Genomic DNA, 20,898 nt, shown 5'->3' on the forward strand with positions numbered 1-20,898 from the left:
CTCGGCTGCTAGTCCTCCTTTCATGCAGAATCTTAAGGTCCTAGCTCATGTCCAAGGCACCAAAGCTAGCTAAAAAGTCAATAATCGATACCTAAAACTTGAATTGTACTACTTCTTACTGGCTATTACATCAACTTAGAAGCTTCATCTGTGTTCTACTATGATGCTTTTAGTGCCTCCGCATACCGCAGCACGCGACATAGCTTTGCAGACGATAAGTACAAGCGTTTCAGAGAGAAGAGCGGCCAATGTGACGATCTGGCTTTAAGTCGATTCGATAACAAATGACGAAAACGGACGGATGTCTCAGGTTTTTACTACATATGAACACTTTTCACATTCTCCCGTGCAACTCGGCTGATAGTCCTCCTTCATGAAAAATCTTAATTTCCTAGAACGTGTCCAAGGCACCAAAGAAGGGTAAAAAGTCATTAACTGATACCTAAAACTTTAATTGTACTACTTCTTACTGGCTATTACATCAACTTAGAAGCTTCATCTGGGTTCTACTATGGTGCTTTTAGTGTGTCCGCATAACGCAGCACGCGACATAGCTTTGCAGACGATAAGTACAACTTTTTCAGAGAGAAGAGCGGCCAATGTGACGATCTGGCTTTAAGTCGATTCGATAACGAATGACGAAAATGGACGGATATCTCAGGTTTTTACTACAAATGAACACTTTTCACATTCTCCCGTGCAACTCGGATGCTAGCCCTCCTTTCATGCAGAATATTAAATCCTAGCTCATGTCCAAGGCACCAAAGCCAGCTAAAAATTCAATATTCAATACCTAAAACTTGAATTGTACTACTTCTTACTGGCTATTACATCAACTTAGAAGCTTGATCTGTGTTCTACTATGGCGCTTTTAGTGTCTCAGCATACCGCAGCACGCGACATAGCTTTGCAGATGATAAGTACAACCGTTTCAGAGAGAAGAGCGGCCAATGTGACGATCTGGCTTTAAGTCGATTCGATAACAAATGACGAAAACGGACCGATTTCTCAGGTTTTTACTACATATGAACACTTTTCACATTCTCCCATGCAACACGGCTGCTAGTCCTCCTTTCATGCAGAATCTTAAGGTCCTAGCTCATGTCCAAGGCACCAAAGCCAGCTAAAAAGTCAATAATCGATACCTAAAACTTGAATTGTACTACTTCTTACTGGCTATTACATCAACTTAGAAGCTTCATCTGTGTTCTACTATGGTGCTTTTCCTGTTTCCGCCTACGGCAACACGCGACATAGCTTTGCAGGCGATAAGTACAACCGTTTCAGAGAGAAGAGCGGCCAATGTGACGATCTGGCTTTAAGTCGATTCGATAACAAATGACGAAAACGGACGGATTTCTCAGGTTTTTACTACATATGAACACTTTTTACATTCTCCCCTGCAACTCGGCTGCTAGTCCTCCTTTCATGCAGAATCTTAAGGTCCTAGCTCATGTCCAAGGCACCAAAGCCAGCTAAAAAGTCAATAATCGATACCTAAAACTTGAATTGTACTACTTCTTACTGGCTATTACATCAACATAGAAGCTTCATCTGTGTTCTACTATGGTGATTTTAGTGTTTCCGCATACCGCAGCACGCGACATAGCTTTGCAGTCGATAAGTACAACCGTTTCAGAGAGAAGAGCGGCCAATGTGACGATCTGGCTTTAAGTCGATTCGATAACAAATGACGAAAACGGACCGATTTCTCAGGTTTTTACTACATAAGAACACTTTTCACATTCTCCCATGCAACTCGGCTGCTAGTCCTCCTTTCATGCAGAATCTTAAGGTCCTAGCTCATGTCCAAGGCAACAAAGCCAGCTAAAAAGTCAATAATCAATACCTAAAACTTGAATTGTACTACTTCTTCCTGGCTATTACATCAACTTAGAAGCTTCATCTGTGTTCTACTACGGTGCTTTTAGTTTCTCCGCATACCGCAGCACGCGACATAGTTTTGCAGACGATAAGTACAACCGTTTCAGAGAGAAGAGCGGCCAATGTGACGATCTAGCTTTAAGTCGATTCGATAACAAATGACGAAAATGGACGGATTTCTCAGGTTTTTACTACATATGAACACTTTTCACATACTCCCGTGCAACGCGGCCGTTAGTCCTCGTTTCATGCAGAATCATAAGGTCCTAGCTCATGTCCAAGGCACCAAAGCCAGCTAAAAAGTCAATAATCGATACCTAAATCTTGAATTGGACTACTTCTTACTGGCTATTACATCAACTTAGAAGCATCATTTGTGTTCTACTATGGTGCTTTTAGTGTCTCCGCATATCGCAGCACGCGACATAGCTTTGTAGACGATAAGTACAAACGTTTCAGAGAGAAGAGCTACCAATGTGACGATCTGGCTTTAAGTCGATTCGATAACAAATGACGAAAACGGACCGATTTCTCAGGTTTTTACTACATATGAACACTTTTCACATTCTCCCTTGCAACTAGGCTGCTAGTCCTCCATTCATGCAGAATCTTAAGGTCCTAGCTCATGTCCAAGGCACCAAAGCCAGCTAAAAAGTCAATAATCAATACCTAAAACTTGAATTGTACTACTTCTTCCTGGCTATTACGTCAACGTAGAAGCTACATCTGTGTTCTACTACGGTGCTTTTAGTTTCTCCGCATATCGCAGCACGCGACATAGTTTTGCAGACGATAAGTACAACCGTTTCAGAGAGAAGAGCGGCCATTGTGACGATCTGGCTTTAAGTCGATTCGATAACAAATCAAGAAAACGGACGGATTTCTCAGGTTTTTACTACATATGAACACTTTTCACATTCTCCCGTGCAACTCGGCTGCTAGTCCTCCTTTCATGCAGAATCATAAGGTCCTAGCTCATGTCCAAGGCACCAAAGCTAGCTAAATGTCAATAATCGATACCTAAAACTTAAATTGTACTACTTCTTACTGGCTATTACATCAACTTAGAAGCTTCATCTGTGTTCTACTATGGTGCTTTTAGTGTCTCCGCATACCGCAGCACGCGACATAGCTTTGCAATCGATAAGTACAACCGTTTCAGAGTGAAGAGCGGCTAATGTGACGATCTGGCTTTAAGACGATTCGATAACAAATGACGAAAACGGACGGATTTCTCGGGTTTTTACTACATATGAACACTTTTCACATTCTCCCATGCAAATCGGCTGCTAGTCCTCCTTTCATGCAGAATGTTAAGGTCCTAACTCATGTCCAAGGCACCAAAGCCAGCTAAAAAGTCAATAGTCGATACCTAAAACTTGAATTGTACTACTTCTTCCTGGCTATTACGTCAAATTAGAAGCTTCATCTGTGTTCTACTATGGTGCTTTTATTGTCTCCGCATACCGCAGCATGCGACATAGCTTTGCAGACGATAAGTACAACCGTTTCAGAGAGAAGAGCGGCCAATGTGACGATCTGGCTTTAAGTCGATTCGATAACAAATGACGAAAACGGACGAATTTCTTAGGTTTTTACTACATATGAACACTTTTCACATTCTCCCGTGCAACTCGGCTGCTAGTCCTCCTTTCATGCAGAATCTTAAGGTCCTAGCTCATGTCCAAGGCACCAAAGCCAGCTAAAAAGTCAATAATCAATGCCTAAAACTTGAATTGTACTACTTCTTACTGGCTATTACATCAACTTAGAAGCTTCATCTGTGTTCTACTATGCTGCTTGTAGTGTCTCAGCATACCGCAGCATGCGACATAGCTTTGCAGACGAGAAGTACAAGCGTTTCAGAGAGAAGAGCGGCCAATGTGACGATCTGGCTTTAAGTCGATTCGAAAACAAATGACGAAAACGGACGAATTTCTCAGGTTTTTACTACCAATGAACAGTTTTCACATTCTCCCGTGCAACTCGGCTGCTAGTCCTCCTTTCATGCAGAATCTTAAGGTCCTAGCTCATTTCCAAGGCACCAAAGCTAGCTAAAAAGTCAATAATCGATACCTAAAACTTGAATTGTACTACTTCTTACTGGCTATTACATCAACTTAGAAGCTTCATCTGTGTTCTACAATGATGCGTTTAGTGCCTCCGCATACCGCAGCACGCGACATAGCTTTGCAGACGATAAGTACAAGCGTTTCAGAGAGAAGAGCGGCCAATGTGACGATCTGGCTTTAAGTCGATTCGATAACAAATGACGAAAACGGACGGATGTCTCAGGTTTTTACTACATATGAACACTTTTCACATTCTCCCGTGCAACTCGGCTGATAGTCCTCCTTCATGCAAAATCTTAATTACCTAGAACGTGTCCAAGGCACCAAAGAAGGGTAAAAAGTCATTAACTGATACCTAAAACTTTAATTGTACTACTTCTTACTGGCTATTACATCAACTTAGAAGCTTCATCTGGGTTCTACTATGGTGCTTTTAGTGTGTCCGCATAACGCAGCACGCGACATAGCTTTGCAGACGATAAGTACAACTTTTTCAGAGAGAAGAGCGGCCAATGTGACGATCTGGCTTTAAGTCGATTCGATAACAAATGACGAAAATGGACGGATATCTCAGGTTTTTACTACAAATGAACACTTTTCACATTCTCCCGTGCAACTCGGCTAGTAGCCCTCCTTTCATGCAGAATATTAAGGTCCTAGCTCATGTCCAAGGCACCAAAGCCAGCTAAAAATTCAATATTCAATACCTAAAACTTGAATTGTACTACTTCTTACTGGCTATTACATCAACTTAGAAGCTTGATCTGTGTTCTACTATGGTGCTTTTAGTGTCTCAGCATACCGCAGCACGCGACATAGCTTTGCAGACGATAAGTACAACCGTTTCAGAGAGAAGAGCGGCCAATGTGACGATCTGGCTTTAAGTCGATTCGATAACAAATCACGAAAACGGACGGATTTCTCAGGTTTTTACTACATATGAACACTTTTCACATTCTCCCGTGCAACTCGGCTGCTAGTCCTCCTTTCATGCAGAATCATAAGGTCCTAGCTCATGTCCAAGGCACCAAAGCTAGCTAAAAAGTCAATAATCGATACTTAAAACTTGAATTGTACTACTTCTTACTGGCTATTACATCAACTTAGAAGCTTCATCTGTGTTCTACTATGGTGCTTTTAGTGTCTCCGCATACCGCAGCACGCGACATAGCTTTGCAATCGATAAGTACAACCGTTTCAGAGAGAAGAGCGGCTAATTTGACGATCTGGCTTTAAGTCGATTCGATAACAAATGACGAAAACGGACGGATTTCTCGGGTTTTTACTACATATGAACACTTTTCACATTCTCCCATGCAAATCGGCTGCTAGTCCTCCTTTCATACAGAATGTTAAGGTCCTAGCTTTTGTCCAAGGCACCAAAGACAGCTAAAAAGTCAATAACCGACACCTAAAACTTGAATTGTACTACTTCTTCCTGGCTATTTCGTCAACTTAGAAGCTTCATCTGTGTTCTACTATGGTGCTTTTCCTGTTTTCGCCTACGGCAACACGCGACATAGCTTTGCAGACGATAAGTACAACCGTTTCAGAGAGAAAAGCGGCCAATATGACGATCTGGCTTTAAGTCGATTCGATAACAAATGACGAAAACGGACGGATGTCTCAGCTTTTTACTGCATATGAACACTTTTCACATTCTCCCGTGCAACTCGGCTGCTAGTCCTCCTTTCATGCAGAATCTTAAGGTCCTAGGTCATGTCCAAGGCACCAAAGCCAGCTAAAAAGTCAATAATCGATACCTAAAACTTGAAATGGATTACTTCTTACTGGGTATTACATCAACTTAGATGCTTCATCTGTGTTCTACTATGGTGATTTTAGTGTCTCCGCATACCGCAGCACGCGACATAGCTTTGCAGACGATAAGTGCAACCGTTTCAGAGAGAAGAGCAGCCAATGTGACGATCTGGCTTTAAGTCGATTCGATAACAAATGACGAACACGGACGGATTTCTCAGGTTTTTACTACATATGAATACTTTTCACATTCTCCCATGCAACTCGGCTGCTAGTCCTCCTGTTCATGCAGAATCTTAAGGTCCTAGCTCATGTCCAAGGCACCAAAGCCAGCTAAAAAGTCAATAATCAATACCTAAAACTTGAATTGTACTACTTCTTACTGGCTATTACATCAACTTAGAAGCTTCATCTGTGTTCTACTATGCTGCTTGTAGTGTCTCAGCATACCGCAGCATGCGACATAGCTTTGCAGACGAGTAGTACAAGCGTTTCAGAGAGAAGAGCGGCCAATGTGACGATCTGGCTTTAAGTCGATTCGAAAACAAATGACGAAAACGGACGAATTTCTCAGGTTTTTACTACTTATGAACAGTTTTCACATTCTCCCGTGCAACTCGGCTTCTAGTCCTCCTTTCATGCAGAATCTTAAGGTCCTAGCTCATGTCCAAGGCACCAAAGCTAGCTAAAAAGTCAATAATCGATACCTAAAACTTGAATTGTACTACTTCTTACTGGCTATTACATCAACTTAGAAGCTTCATCTGTGTTCTACTATGATGCTTTTAGTGCCTCCGCATACCGCAGCACGCGACATAGCTTTGCAGACGAGAAGTACAAGCGTTTCAGAGAGAAGAGCGGCCAATGTGACGATCTGGCTTTAAGTCGATTCGAAAACAAATGACGAAAACGGACGAATTTCTCAGGTTTTTACTACTTATGAACAGTTTTCACATTCTCCCGTGCAACTCGGCTGCTAGTCCTCCTTTCATGCAGAATCTTAAGGTCCTAGCTCATGTCCAAGGCACCAAAGCTAGCTAAAAAGTCAATAATCGATACCTAAAACTTGAATTGTACTACTTCTTACTGGCTATTACATCAACTTAGAAGCTTCATCTGTGTTCTACTATGATGCGTTTAGTGCCTCCGCATACCGCAGCACGCGACATAGCTTTGCAGACGATAAGTACAAGCGTTTCAGAGAGAAGAGCGGCCAATGTGACGCTCTGGCTTTAAGTCGATTCGATAACAAATGACGAAAACGGACGGATGTCTCAGGTTTTTACTACATATGAACACTTTTCACATTCTCCCGTGCAACTCGGCTGATAGTCCTCCTTCATGCAAAATCTTAATTTCCTAGAACGTGTCCAAGGCACCAAAGAAGGGTAAAAAGTCATTAACTGATACCTAAAACTTTAATTGTACTACTTCTTACTGGCTATTACATCAACTTAGAAGCTTCATCTGGGTTCTACTATGGTGCTTTTAGTGTGTCCGCATAACGCAGCACGCGACATAGCTTTGCAGACGATAAGTACAACTTTTTCAGAGAGAAGAGCGGCCAATGTGACGATCTGGCTTTAAGTCGATTCGATAACAAATGACGAAAATGGACGGATATCTCAGGTTTTTACTACAAATGAACACTTTTCACATTCTCCCGTGCAACTCGGCTGCTAGCCCTCCTTTCATGCAGAATATTAAGGTCCTAGCTCATGTCCAAGGCACCAAAGCCAGCTAAAAATTCAATATTAAATACCTAAAACTTGAATTGTACTACTTCTTACTGGCTATTACGTCAACTTAGAAGCTTCATCTGTGTTCTACTATGGTGCTTTTCCTGTTTTCGCCTACGGCAACACGCGACATAGCTTTGCAGACGATAAGTACAACCGTTTCAGAGAGAAAAGCGGCCAATATGACGATCTGGCTTTAAGTCGATTCGATAACAAATGACGAAAACGGACGGATGTCTCAGCTTTTTACTGCATATGATCACTTTTCACATTCTCCCGTGCAACTCGGCTGCTAGTCCTCCTTTCATGCAGAATCTTAAGGTCCTAGGTCATGTCCAAGGCACCAAAGCCAGCTAAAAAGTCAATAATCGATACCTAAAACCTGAAATGGATTACTTCTTACTGGGTATTACATCAACTCAGATGCTTCATCTGTGTTCTACTATGGTGATTTTAGTGTCTCCGCATACCGCAGCACGCGACATAGCTTTGCAGACGATAAGTGCAACCGTTTCAGAGAGAAGAGCAGCCAATGTGACGATCTGGCTTTAAGTCGATTCGATAACAAATGACGAACACGGACGGATTTCTCAGGTTTTTACTACATATGAACACTTTTCACATTCTCCCATGCAACTCGGCTGCTAGTCCTCCTGTTCATGCAGAATCTTAAGGTCCTAGCTCATGTCCAAGGCACCAAAGCCAGCTAAAAAGTCAATAATCAATACCTTAAACTTGAATTGTACTACTTCTTACTGGCTATTACATCAACTTAGAAGCTTCATCTGTGTTCTACTATGCTGCTTGTAGTGTCTCAGCATACCGCAGCATGCGACATAGCTTTGCAGACGAGTAGTACAAGCGTTTCAGAGAGAAGAGCGGCCAATGTGACGATCTGGCTTTAAGTCGATTCGAAAACAAATGACGAAAACGGACGAATTTCTCAGGTTTTTACTACTTATGAACAGTTTTCACATTCTCCCGTGCAACTCGGCTGCTAGTCCTCCTTTCATGCAGAATCTTAAGGTCCTAGCTCATGTCCAAGGCACCAAAGCTAGCTAAAAAGTCAATAATCGATACCTAAAACTTGAATTGTACTACTTCTTACTGGCTATTACATCAACTTAGAAGCTTCATCTGTGTTCTACTATGATGCGTTTAGTGCCTCCGCATACCGCAGCACGCGACATAGCTTTGCAGACGATAAGTACAAGCGTTTCAGAGAGAAGAGCGGCCAATGTGACGATCTGGCTTTAAGTCGATTCGATAACAAATGACGAAAACGGACGGATGTCTCAGGTTTTTACTACATATGAACACTTTTCACATTCTCCCGTGCAACTCGGCTGATAGTCCTCCTTCATGCAAAATCTTAATTTCCTAGAACGTGTCCAAGGCACCAAAGAAGGGTAAAAAGTCATTAACTGATACCTAAAACTTTAATTGTACTACTTCTTACTGGCTATTACATCAACTTAGAAGCTTCATCTGGGTTCTACTATGGTGCTTTTAGTGTGTCCGCATAACGCAGCACGCGACATAGCTTTGCAGACGATAAGTACAACTTTTTCAGAGAGAAGAGCGGCCAATGTGACGATCTGGCTTTAAGTCGATTCGTTAACAAATGACGAACACGGACGGATTTCTCAGGTTTTTACTACATATGAACACTTTTCACATTCTCCCATGCAACTCGGCTGCTAGTCCTCCTGTTCATGCAGAATCTTAAGGTCCTAGCTCATGTCCAAGGCACCAAAGCCAGCTAAAAAGTCAATAATCAATACCTTAAACTTGAATTGTACTACTTCTTACTGGCTATTACATCAACTTAGAAGCTTCATCTGTGTTCTACTATGCTGCTTGTAGTGTCTCAGCATACCGCAGCATGCGACATAGCTTTGCAGACGAGTAGTACAAGCGTTTCAGAGAGAAGAGCGGCCAATGTGACGATCTGGCTTTAAGTCGATTCGATAACAAATCACGAAAACGGACGGATTTCTCAGGTTTTTACTACATATGAACACTTTTCACAATCTCCCGTGCAAATCGGCTGCTAGTCCTCCTTTCATGCAGAATCATAAGGTCCTAGCTCATGTCCAAGGCACCAAAGCTAGCTAAAAAGTCAATAATCGATACCTAAAACTTGAATTGTACTACTTCTTACTGGCTATTACATCAACTTAGAAGCTTCATCTGTGTTCTACTATGGTGCTTTTAGTGTCTCCGCATAACGCAGCACGCGACATAGCTTTGCAATCGATAAGTACAACCGTTTCAGAGAGAAGAGCAGCCAATGTGACGATCTGGCTTTAAGTCGATTCGATAACAAATGACGAAAATGGACGGATATCTCAGGTTTTTACTACAAATGAACACTTTTCACATTCTCCCATGCAACTCGGATGCTAGCCCTCCTTTCATGCAGAATATTAAGATCCTAGCTCATGTCCAAGGCACCAAAGCCAGCTAAAAAGTCAATAATCGATACCTAAAACTTGAATTGTACTACTTCTTACTGGCTATTACGTCAACTTAGAAGCTTCATCTGTGTTCGACTATGGTGCTTTTCCTGTTTTCGCCTACGGCAACACGCGACATAGCTTTGCCGACGATAAGTACAACCGTTTCAGAGAGAAGAGCGGCCAATATGACGATCTGGCTTTAAGTCGATTCGATAACAAATGACGAAAACGGACGGATGTCTCAGCTTTTTACTGCATATGAACACTTTTCACATTCTCCCGTGCAACTCGTCTGCTAGTCCTCCTTTCATGCAGAATCTTAAGGTCCTAGGTCATGTCCAAGGCACCAAAGCCAGCTAAAAAGTCTATAATCGATACCTAAAACTTGAAATGGATTACTTCTTACTGGCTATTACATCAACTTAGATGCTTCTTCTGTGTTATACTATGGTGATTTTAGTGTCTCCGCATACCGCAGCACGCGACATAGCTTTGCAGAAGATAGGTACAAGCGTTTCAGAGAGAAGAGCGGCCAATGTGACAATCTGGCTTTAAGTCGATTCGATAACAAATGACGAAAACGGACGGATTTCTAAGGTTTTTACTACATATGAACACTTTTCACGTTCTCCCGTGCAACTCGGCTGCTAGTCCTCCTTTCATGCAGAATCTTAAGGTCCTAGCTCATGTCCAAGGCACCAAAGCCTGCTAAAAAGTCAATAATCGATAACTAAAACTTGAATTTTACTACTTCTTACTGGGTATTAAATCAACTTAGAAGCTTAATCTGTGTTCTACTATGGTGCTTTCAGTGTCTCCGCATACCGCAGCACGCGACATAGCTTTGCAGACGATAAGTACAACCGTTTCAGTGAGAAGAGCGGCCAATGTGACGATCTGGCTTTAAGTCGGTTCGATAACAAATGACGAAAACGGACGGATGTCTCAGGTTTTTACTGCATATGAACACTTTTCACATTCTCCCATGCAACTCGGCTGCTAGTCCTCTTTTCATGCAGAATATTAAGGTCCTAGCTCATGTCCAAGGCACCAAAGCCAGCTAAAAAGTCAATAATCGATACTTAAATCTTGAATTGGACTACTTCTTACTGGCTATTACATCAACTTAGAAGCTTCATCTGTGTTCTACTATGGTGCTTTTCCTGTTTCCGCCTACGGCAACACGCGACATACCTTTGAAGGCGATAAGTACAACCGTTTCAGAGAGAAGAGCGGCCAATGTGACGATCTGGCTTTAAGTCGATTCGATAACAAATGTCGGAAACGGACGGATTTCTCAGGTTTTTACTACATATGAACACTTTTCACATTCTCCCGTGCAACTCGGCTGCTAGTCGTCCTTTAATGCAGAATGTTAAGGTCCTAGCTCATGTCCAAGGCACCAAAGCCAGCTAAAAAGTCAATAATCGATACCTAAAACTTGAATTGGATTACTTCTTACTGGCTATTACATCAACTTTGATGCTTCATCTGTCTTCTACTGTGGTGATTTTAGTGTCTCCGCATACCGCAGCACGCGACATAGCTTTGCAGACGATAAGTACAAGAGTTTCAGTGAGAAGAGCGGCCAATGTGACGATCTAACTTTAAGTCGATTCGATAACAAATGACGAATACGGACGGATTTCTAAGGTTTTTACTACATATGAACACTTTTCACATTCTCCCGTGCAACTCGGCTGCTAGTCCTCCTTTCATGCAGAATGTTAAGGTCCTAGCTCATGTCCAAGTCACCAAAGCCAGCTAAAAAGTCAATAATCGATACCTAAATCTTGAATTGGACTACTTCTTACTGGCTATTACATCAACTTAGATGCTTCATCTGTGTTCTACTATGGTGATTTTAGTGTCTCCGCATACCGCAGCACGCGACATAGCTTTGCAGGTGATAAGTACAAGCGTTTCAGAGAGAAGAGCGGCCAATGTGACGATCTGGCTTTAAGTCGATTCGATAACAAATGACGAAAACGGACGGATTTCTCAGGTTTTTACTACATATGAACACATTTCAAATTCTCCCGTGCAACTCGGCTGCTAGTCCTCCTTTCATGCAGAATCTTAAGGTCCTAGCTCATGTCCAAGGCACCAAAGCCAGCTAAAAAGTCAATAATCGATACCTAAAACTTGAATTCTACTACTTCTTACTGGCTATTACATCAACTTAGAAGCTTCATCTGTGTTCTTCTATGGTGCTTTTACTCTCTCCACATACCGCAGCACGCGACATAGCTTTGCAGACGATAAGTACAACCGTTTCAGTGAGAAGAGCGGCCAATGTGACGATCTGGCTGTAAGTCGATTCGATAACAAATGACGAAAACGGACGGATTTCTAAGGTTTTTATTACATATGAACAGTTTTCACATTCTCCCGTGTAACTCGGCTGCTAGTCCTCCTTTCATGCAGAATGTTAAGGTCCTAGCTCATGTTCAAGGCACCAAAGCCAGCTAAAAAGTCAATAATCGGTACCTAAAACTTGAATTGTACTACTTCTTACTGGCTATTACATCAACTTAGAAGCTTCATCTATGTTCTACTATGGTGATTTTAGTGTCTCCGCATACCGCAGTACGCGACATAGCTTTGCAGACGATAAGTACAAGCGTTTCAGAGAGAAGAGCGGCCAATGTGACGATCTGGCTTTAAGTCGATTCTATAACAAATGACGAAAACGGACGGATTTCTTAGGTTTTTACTACATATGAACACTTTTCACATTCTCCCATGCAACTTGGCTGCTAGTCCTCCTTTCATGCAGAATCTTAAGGTCCTAGCTCATGTCCAAGGCACCAAAGCCAGCTAAAAAGTCAATAATCGATACCTAAAACTTGAATTGTACTACTTCTTACTGGCTATTACATCAACTTAGAAGCTTCATCTGTGTTCTACTGTGGTGCTTTTCCTGTTTCCGCCTACGGCAACACGCGACATAGCTTTGCAGACGAGAAGTACAACCGTTTCCGAGAGAAGAGCTGCCAATGTGACGATCTGGCTTTAAGTCGATTCGATAGCAAATGACGAAAACGGACGGATTTCTCAGGTTTTTACTAGATATGAACACTTTTCACATTCTACCGTGCAACTGGGCTGCTAGTCCTCCTTTTATGCAGAATCTTAAAGTCCTAGCTCATGTCCAAGGCAATAAAGCCAGCTAAAAAGTCAATAATCGATACCTAAAACTTGAATTGTACTCCTTCTTACTGGCTATTACATCAACTTAGAAGCTTCATCTGTGTTCTACTGTGGTGCTTTTCCTGTTTCCGCCTACGGCAACACGCGACATAGCTTTGCAGACGAGAAGTACAAGCGTTTCAGAGAGAAGAGCGGCCAATGTGACGATCTGGCTTTAAGTCGATTCGAAAACAAATGACGAAAACGGACGAATTTCTCAGGTTTTTACTACTTATGAACAGTTTTCACATTCTCCCGTGCAACTCGGCTGCTAGTCCTCCTTTCATGCAGAATCTTAAGGTCATAGCTCATGTCCAAGGCACCAAAGCTAGCTAAAAAGTCAATAATCGATACCTAAAACTTGAATTGTACTACTTCTTACTGGCTATTACATCAACTTAGAAGCTTCATCTGTGTTCTACTATGATGCGTTTAGTGCCTCCGCATACCGCAGCACGCGACATAGCTTTGCAGACGATAAGTACAAGCGTTTCAGAGAGAAGAGCGGCCAATGTGACGATCTGGCTTTAAGTCGATTCGATAACAAATGACGAAAACGGACGGATGTCTCAGGTTTTTACTACATATGAACACTTTTCACATTCTCCCGTGCAACTCGGCTGATAGTCCTCCTTCATGCAAAATCTTAATTTCCTAGAACGTGTCCAAGGCACCAAAGAAGGGTAAAAAGTCATTAACTGATACCTAAAACTATAATTGTACTACTTCTTACTGGCTATTACATCAACTTAGAAGCTTCATCTGGGTTCTACTATGGTGCTTTTAGTGTGTCCGCATAACGCAGCACGCGACATAGCTTTGCAGACGATAAGTACAACTTTTTCAGAGATAAGAGCGGCCAATGTGACGATCTGGCTTTAAGTCGATTCGATAACAAATGACGAAAATGGACGGATATCTCAGGTTTTTACTACAAATGAACACTTTTCACATTCTCCCGTGCAACTCGGCTGCTAGCCCTCCTTTCATGCAGAATATTAAGGTCCTAGCTCATGTCCAAGGCACCAAAGCCAGCTAAAAATTCAATATTAAATACCTAAAACTTGAATTGTACTACTTCTTACTGGCTATTACGTCAACTTAGAAGCTTCATCTGTGTTCTACTATGGTGCTTTTCCTGTTTTCGCCTACGGCAACACGCGACATAGCTTTGCAGACGATAAGTACAACCGTTTCAGAGAGAAAAGCGGCCAATATGACGATCTGGCTTTAAGTCGATTCGATAACAAATGACGAAAACGGACGGATGTCTCAGCTTTTTACTGCATATGAACACTTTTCACATTCTCCCGTGCAACTCGGCTGCTAGTCCTCCTTTCATGCAGAATCTTAAGGTCCTAGGTCATGTCCAAGGCACCAAAGCCAGCTAAAAAGTCAATAATCGATACCTAAAACCTGAAATGGATTACTTCTTACTGGGTATTACATCAACTCAGATGCTTCATCTGTGTTCTACTATGGTGATTTTAGTGTCTCCGCATACCGCAGCACGCGACAAAGCTTTGCAGACGATAAGTGCAACCGTTTCAGAGAGAAGAGCAGCCAATGTGACGATCTGGCTTTAAGTCGATTCGATAACAAATGACGAACACGGACGGATTTCTTAGGTTTTTACTACATATGAACACTTTTCACATTCTCCCATGCAACTCGGCTGCTAGTCCTCCTGTTCATGCAGAATCTTAAGGTCCTAGCTCATGTCCAAGGCACCAAAGCCAGCTAAAAAGTCAATAATCAATACCTTAAACTTGAATTGTACTACTTCTTACTGGCTATTACATCAACTTAGAAGCTTCATCTGTGTTCTACTATGCTGCTTGTAGTGTCTCAGCATACCGCAGCATGCGACATAGCTTTGCAGACGAGTAGTACAAGCGTTTCAGAGAGAAGAGCGGCCAATGTGACGATCTGGCTTTAAGTCGATTCGATAACAAATGACGAAAACGGACGGATGTCTCAGGTTTTTACTACATATGAACACTTTTCACATTCTCCCGTGCAACTCGGCTGATAGTCCTCCTTCATGCAAAATCTTAATTTCCTAGAACGTGTCCAAGGCACCAAAGAAGGGTAAAAAGTCATTAACTGATACCTAAAACTTTAATTGTACTACTTCTTACTGGCTATTACATCAACTTAGAAGCTTCATCTGGGTTCTACTATGGTGCTTTTAGTGTGTCCGCATATCGCAGCACGCGACATAGCTTTGCAGACGATAAGTACAACTTTTTCAGAGAGAAGAGCGGCCAATGTGACGATCTGGCTTTAAGTCGATTCGATAACAAATGACGAAAATGGACGGATATCTCAGGTTTTTACTACAAATGAACACTTTTCACACTCTCCCATGCAACTCGGATGCTAGCCCTCCTTTCATGCAGAATATTAAGATCCTAGCTCATGTCCAAGGCACCAAAGCCAGCTAAAAAGTCAATATTCAATACCTAAAACTTGAATTGTACTACTTCTTACTGGCTATTACATCAACTTAGAAGCTTGATCTGTGTTCTACTATGGCGCTTTTAGTGTCTCAGCATACCGCAGCACGCGACATAGCTTTGCAGACGATAAGTACAACCGTTTCAGAGAGAAGAGCGGCCAATGTGACGATCTGGCTTTAAGTCGATTCGATAACAAATCACGAAAACGGACGGATTTCTCAGGTTTTTACTACATATGAACACTTTTCACATTCTCCCGTGCAACTCGGCTGCTAGTCCTCCTTTCATGCAGAATCATAAGGTCCTAGCTCATGTCCAAGGCACCAAAGCTAGCTAAAAAGTCAATAATCGATACCTAAAACTTGAATTGTACTACTTCTTACTGGCTATTACATCAACTTAGAAGCTTCATCTGTGTTCTACTATGGTGCTTTTAGTGTCTCCGCATAACGCAGCACGCGACATAGCTTTGCAATCGATAAGTACAACCGTTTCAGAGAGAAGAGCAGCCAATGTGACGATCTGGCTTTAAGTCGATTCGATAACAAATGACGAAAATGGACGGATATCTCAGGTTTTTACTACAAATGAACACTTTTCACATTCTCCCATGCAACTCGGATGCTAGCCCTCCTTTCATGCAGAATATTAAGATTCTAGCTCATGTCCAAGGCACCAAAGCTAGCTAAAAAGTCAATAATCGATACCTAAAACTTGAATTGTACTACTTCTTACTGGCTATTACGTCAACTTAGAAGCTTCATCTGTGTTCGACTATGGTGCTTTTCCTGTTTTCGCCTACGGCAACACGCGACATAGCTTTGCCGACGATAAGTACAACCGTTTCAGAGAGAAGAGCGGCCAATATGACGATCTGGCTTTAAGTCGATTCGATAACAAATGACGAAAACGGACGGATGTCTCAGCTTTTTACTGCATATGAACACTTTTCACATTCTCCCGTGCAACTCGTCTGCTAGTCCTCCTTTCATGCAGAATCTTAAGGTCCTAGGTCATGTCCAAGGCACCAAAGCCAGCTAAAAAGTCTATAATCGATACCTAAAACTTGAAATGGATTACTTCTTACTGGCTATTACATCAACTTAGATGCTTCATCTGTGTTATACTATGGTGATTTTAGTGTCTCCGCATACCGCAGCACGCGACATAGCTTTGCAGAAGATAGGTACAAGCGTTTCAGAGAGAAGAGCGGCCAATGTGACAATCTGGCTTTAAGTCGATTCGATAACAAATGACGAAAACGGACGGATTTCTAAGGTTTTTACTACATATGAACACTTTTCACGTTCTCCCGTGCAACTCGGCTGCTAGTCCTCCTTTCATGCAGAATCTTAAGGTCCTAGCTCATGTCCAAGGCACCAAAGCCAGCTAAAAAGTCAATAATCGATAACTAAAACTTGAATTTTACTACTTCTTACTGGGTATTAAATCAACTTAGAAGCTTAATCTGTGTTCTACTATGGTGCTTTCAGTGTCTCCGCATACCGCAGCACGCGACATAGCTTTGCAGACGATAAGTACAACCGTTTCAGTGAGAAGAGCGGCCAATGTGACGATCTGGCTTTAAGTCGGTTCGATAACAAATGACGAAAACGGACGGATGTCTCAGGTTTTTACTGCATATGAACACTTTTCACATTCTCCCATGCAACTCGGCTGCTAGTCCTCCTTTCATGCAGAATATTAAGGTCCTAGCTCATGTCCAAGGCACCAAAGCCAGCTAAAAAGTCAATAATCGATACTTAAATCTTGAATTGGACTACTTCTTACTGGCTATTACATCAACTTAGAAGCTTCATCTGTGTTCTACTATGGTGCTTTTCCTGTTTCCGCCTACGGCAACACGCGACATACCTTTGAAGGCGATAAGTACAACCGTTTCAGAGAGAAGAGCGGCCAATGTGACGATCTGGCTTTAAGTCGATTCGATAACAAATGACGAAAACGGACGGATTTCTCAGGTTTTAACTACATATGAACACTTTTCACATTCTCCCGTGCTACTCGGTTGCTAGTCCTCCTTTCATGTAGAATCTTAAGGTCCTAGCTCATGTCCATGGCACCAAAGCCAGCTAAAAAGTCAATAATCGATACCTAAAACTTGAATTCAACTACATCTTACTGGCTATTACATCAAATTATAAGCTTGATGTGTGTTCTACTATGGTGATTTCAGTGTCTCCGCATACCGCAGCACGCGACATAGCTTTGCAGACGAGAAGTACAACCGTTTCAGTGAGAAGAGCGGCCAATGTGGCGATCTGGCTTTAAGTCGATTCGATAACAAATGACGAAAACGGACGGATGTCTCAGGTTTTTACTGCATATGAACACTTTTCACATTCTCCCATGCAACTCGGCTGCTAGTCCTCCTTTCATGCAGAATCGTAAGGTCCTAGCTCATGTCCAAGTAACCAAAGCCAGCTAAAAAGTCAATAATCGATAGCTAAAACTTGAATTGGATTACTTCTTACTGGCTATTACATCAACGTAGATGCTTCATCTGTGTTCTACTATGGTGATTTTAGTGTCTCCGTATACCGCAGCACGCGACATAGCTTTGCAGACGATAAGTACAACCGTTTCAGAGAGAAGAGCGGCCAATGTGACGATCTGGCTTTAAGTCGATTCGATAACAAATGTCGGAAACGGACGGATTTCTCAGGTTTTTACTACATATGAACACTTTTCACATTCTCCCGTGCAACTCGGCTGCTAGTCGTCCTTTAATGCAGAATGTTAAGGTCCTAGCTCATGTCCAAGGCACCAAAGCCAGCTAAAAAGTCAATAATCGATACCTAAAACTTGAATTGGATTACTTCTTACTGGCTATTACATCAACTTTGATGCTTCATCTGTCTTCTACTGTGGTGATTTTAGTGTCTCCGCATACCGCAGCACGCGACATAGCTTTGCAGACGATAACTACAAGCGTTTCAGTGAGAAGAGCGGCCAATGTGACGATCTAACTTTAAGTCGATTCGATAACAAATGACGAATACGGACGGATTTCTAAGGTTTTTACTACATATGAACACTTTTCACATTCTCCCGTGCAACTCGGCTGCTAGTCCTCCTTTCATGCAGAATGTTAAGGTCCTAGCTCATGTCCAAGTCACCAAAGCCAGCTAAAAAGTCAATAATCGATACCTAAATCTTGAATTGGACTACTTCTTACTGGCTATTACATCAACTTAGATGCTTCATCTGTGTTCTACTATGGTGATTTTAGTGTCTCCGCATACCGCAGCACGCGACATAGCTTTGCAGGTGATAAGTACAAGCGTTTCAGAGAGAAGAGCGGCCAATGTGACGATCTGGCTTTAAGTCGATTCGATAACAAATGACGAAAACGGACGGATTTCTCAGGTTTTTACTACATATGAACACATCTCAAATTCTCCCGTGCAACTCGGCTGCTAGTCCTCCTTTCATGCAGAATCTTAAGGTCCTAGCTCATGTCCAAGGCACCAAAGCCAGCTAAAAAGTCAATAATCGATACCTAAAACTTGAATTCTACTACTTCTTACTGGCTATTACATCAACTTAGAAGCTTCATCTGTGTTCTTCTATGGTGCTTTTACTCTCTCCACATACCGCAGCACGCGACATAGCTTTGCAGACGATAAGTACAACCGTTTCAGTGAGAAGAGCGGCCAATGTGACGATCTGGCTGTAAGTCGATTCGATAACAAATGACGAAAACGGACGGATTTCTAAGGTTTTTATTACATATGAACAGTTTTCACATTCTCCCGTGTAACTCGGCTGCTAGTCCTCCTTTCATGCAGAATGTTAAGGTCCTAGCTCATGTTCAAGGCACCAAAGCCAGCTAAAAAGTCAATAATCGGTACCTAAAACTTGAATTGTACTACTTCTTACTGGCTATTACATCAACTTAGAAGCTTCATCTATGTTCTACTATGGTGATTTTAGTGTCTCCGCATACCGCAGTACGCGACATAGCTTTGCAGACGATAAGTACAAGCGTTTCAGAGAGAAGAGCGGCCAATGTGACGATCTGGCTTTAAGTCGATTCTATAACAAATGACGAAAACGGACGGATTTCTTAGGTTTTTACTACATATGAACACTTTTCACATTCTCCCATGCAACTTGGCTGCTAGTCCTCCTTTCATGCAGAATCTTAAGGTCCTAGCTCATGTCCAAGGCACCAAAGCCAGCTAAAAAGTCAATAATCGATACCTAAAACTTGAATTGTACTACTTCTTACTGGCTATTACATCAACTTAGAAGCTTCATCTGTGTTCTACTGTGGTGCTTTTCCTGTTTCCGCCTACGGCAACACGCGACATAGCTTTGCAGACGAGAAGTACAACCGTTTCCGAGAGAAGAGCTGCCAATGTGACGATCTGGCTTTAAGTCGATTCGATAGCAAATGACGAAAACGGACGGATTTCTCAGGTTTTTACTAGATATGAACACTTTTCACATTCTATCGTGCAACTGGGCTGCTAGTCCTCCTTTTATGCAGAATCTTAAAGTCCTAGCTCATGTCCAAGGCAATAAAGCCAGCTAAAAAGTCAATAATCGATACCTAAAACTTGAATTGTACTACTTCTTACTGGCTATTACATCAACTTAGAAGCTTCATCTGTGTTCTACTGTGGTGCTTTTCCTGTTTCCGCCTACGGCAACACGCGACATAGCTTTGCAGACGAGAAGTACAACCGTTTCCGAGAGAAGAGCTGCCATTGTGACGATCTGGCTTTAAGTCGATTCGATAGCAAATGACGAAAACGGACGGATTTCTCAGGTTTTTTTTACATATGAACACTTTTCACATTCACCCGTGCAACTCGACTGCTAGTCCTCCTTTAATGCAGAATCTTAAGGTCCTAGCTCATGTCCAAGGCACCAAAGCCAGCTAAAAGGTCAATATTCAATACCTAAAACTTGAATTGGATTACTTCTTACTGGCTATTACATCAACTTAGATGGTTCATCTGTGTTCTACTATGGTGCTTTTAGTGTGTCCGCGTACCGCAGCACGCGACATAGCTTTGCAGACGATAAGTACAACCGTTTCAGAGAGAAGAGCGGCCAATGTGTCGATCTGGCTTTAAGTCGATTCGATAACAAATGACGAAAACGGACGGATTTCTCAGGTTTTTACAACATATGAACACTTTTCACATTCTCCCGTGCAACTCGGCTGCTAGTCCTTTTTTTATGCAGAATCTTAAGGTCCTAGCTCATGTCCAAGGCACCAAAGCCAGCTAAAAAGTCAATAATCGATACCTAAAACTTGAATTTTATTACTTCTTACTGGCTATTACATCAA

Source organism: Schistocerca gregaria, chromosome 9, assembly GCF_023897955.1.
Source record: "Schistocerca gregaria isolate iqSchGreg1 chromosome 9, iqSchGreg1.2, whole genome shotgun sequence".
Classification (NCBI taxonomy): Eukaryota; Metazoa; Arthropoda; class Insecta; order Orthoptera; family Acrididae; genus Schistocerca; species Schistocerca gregaria.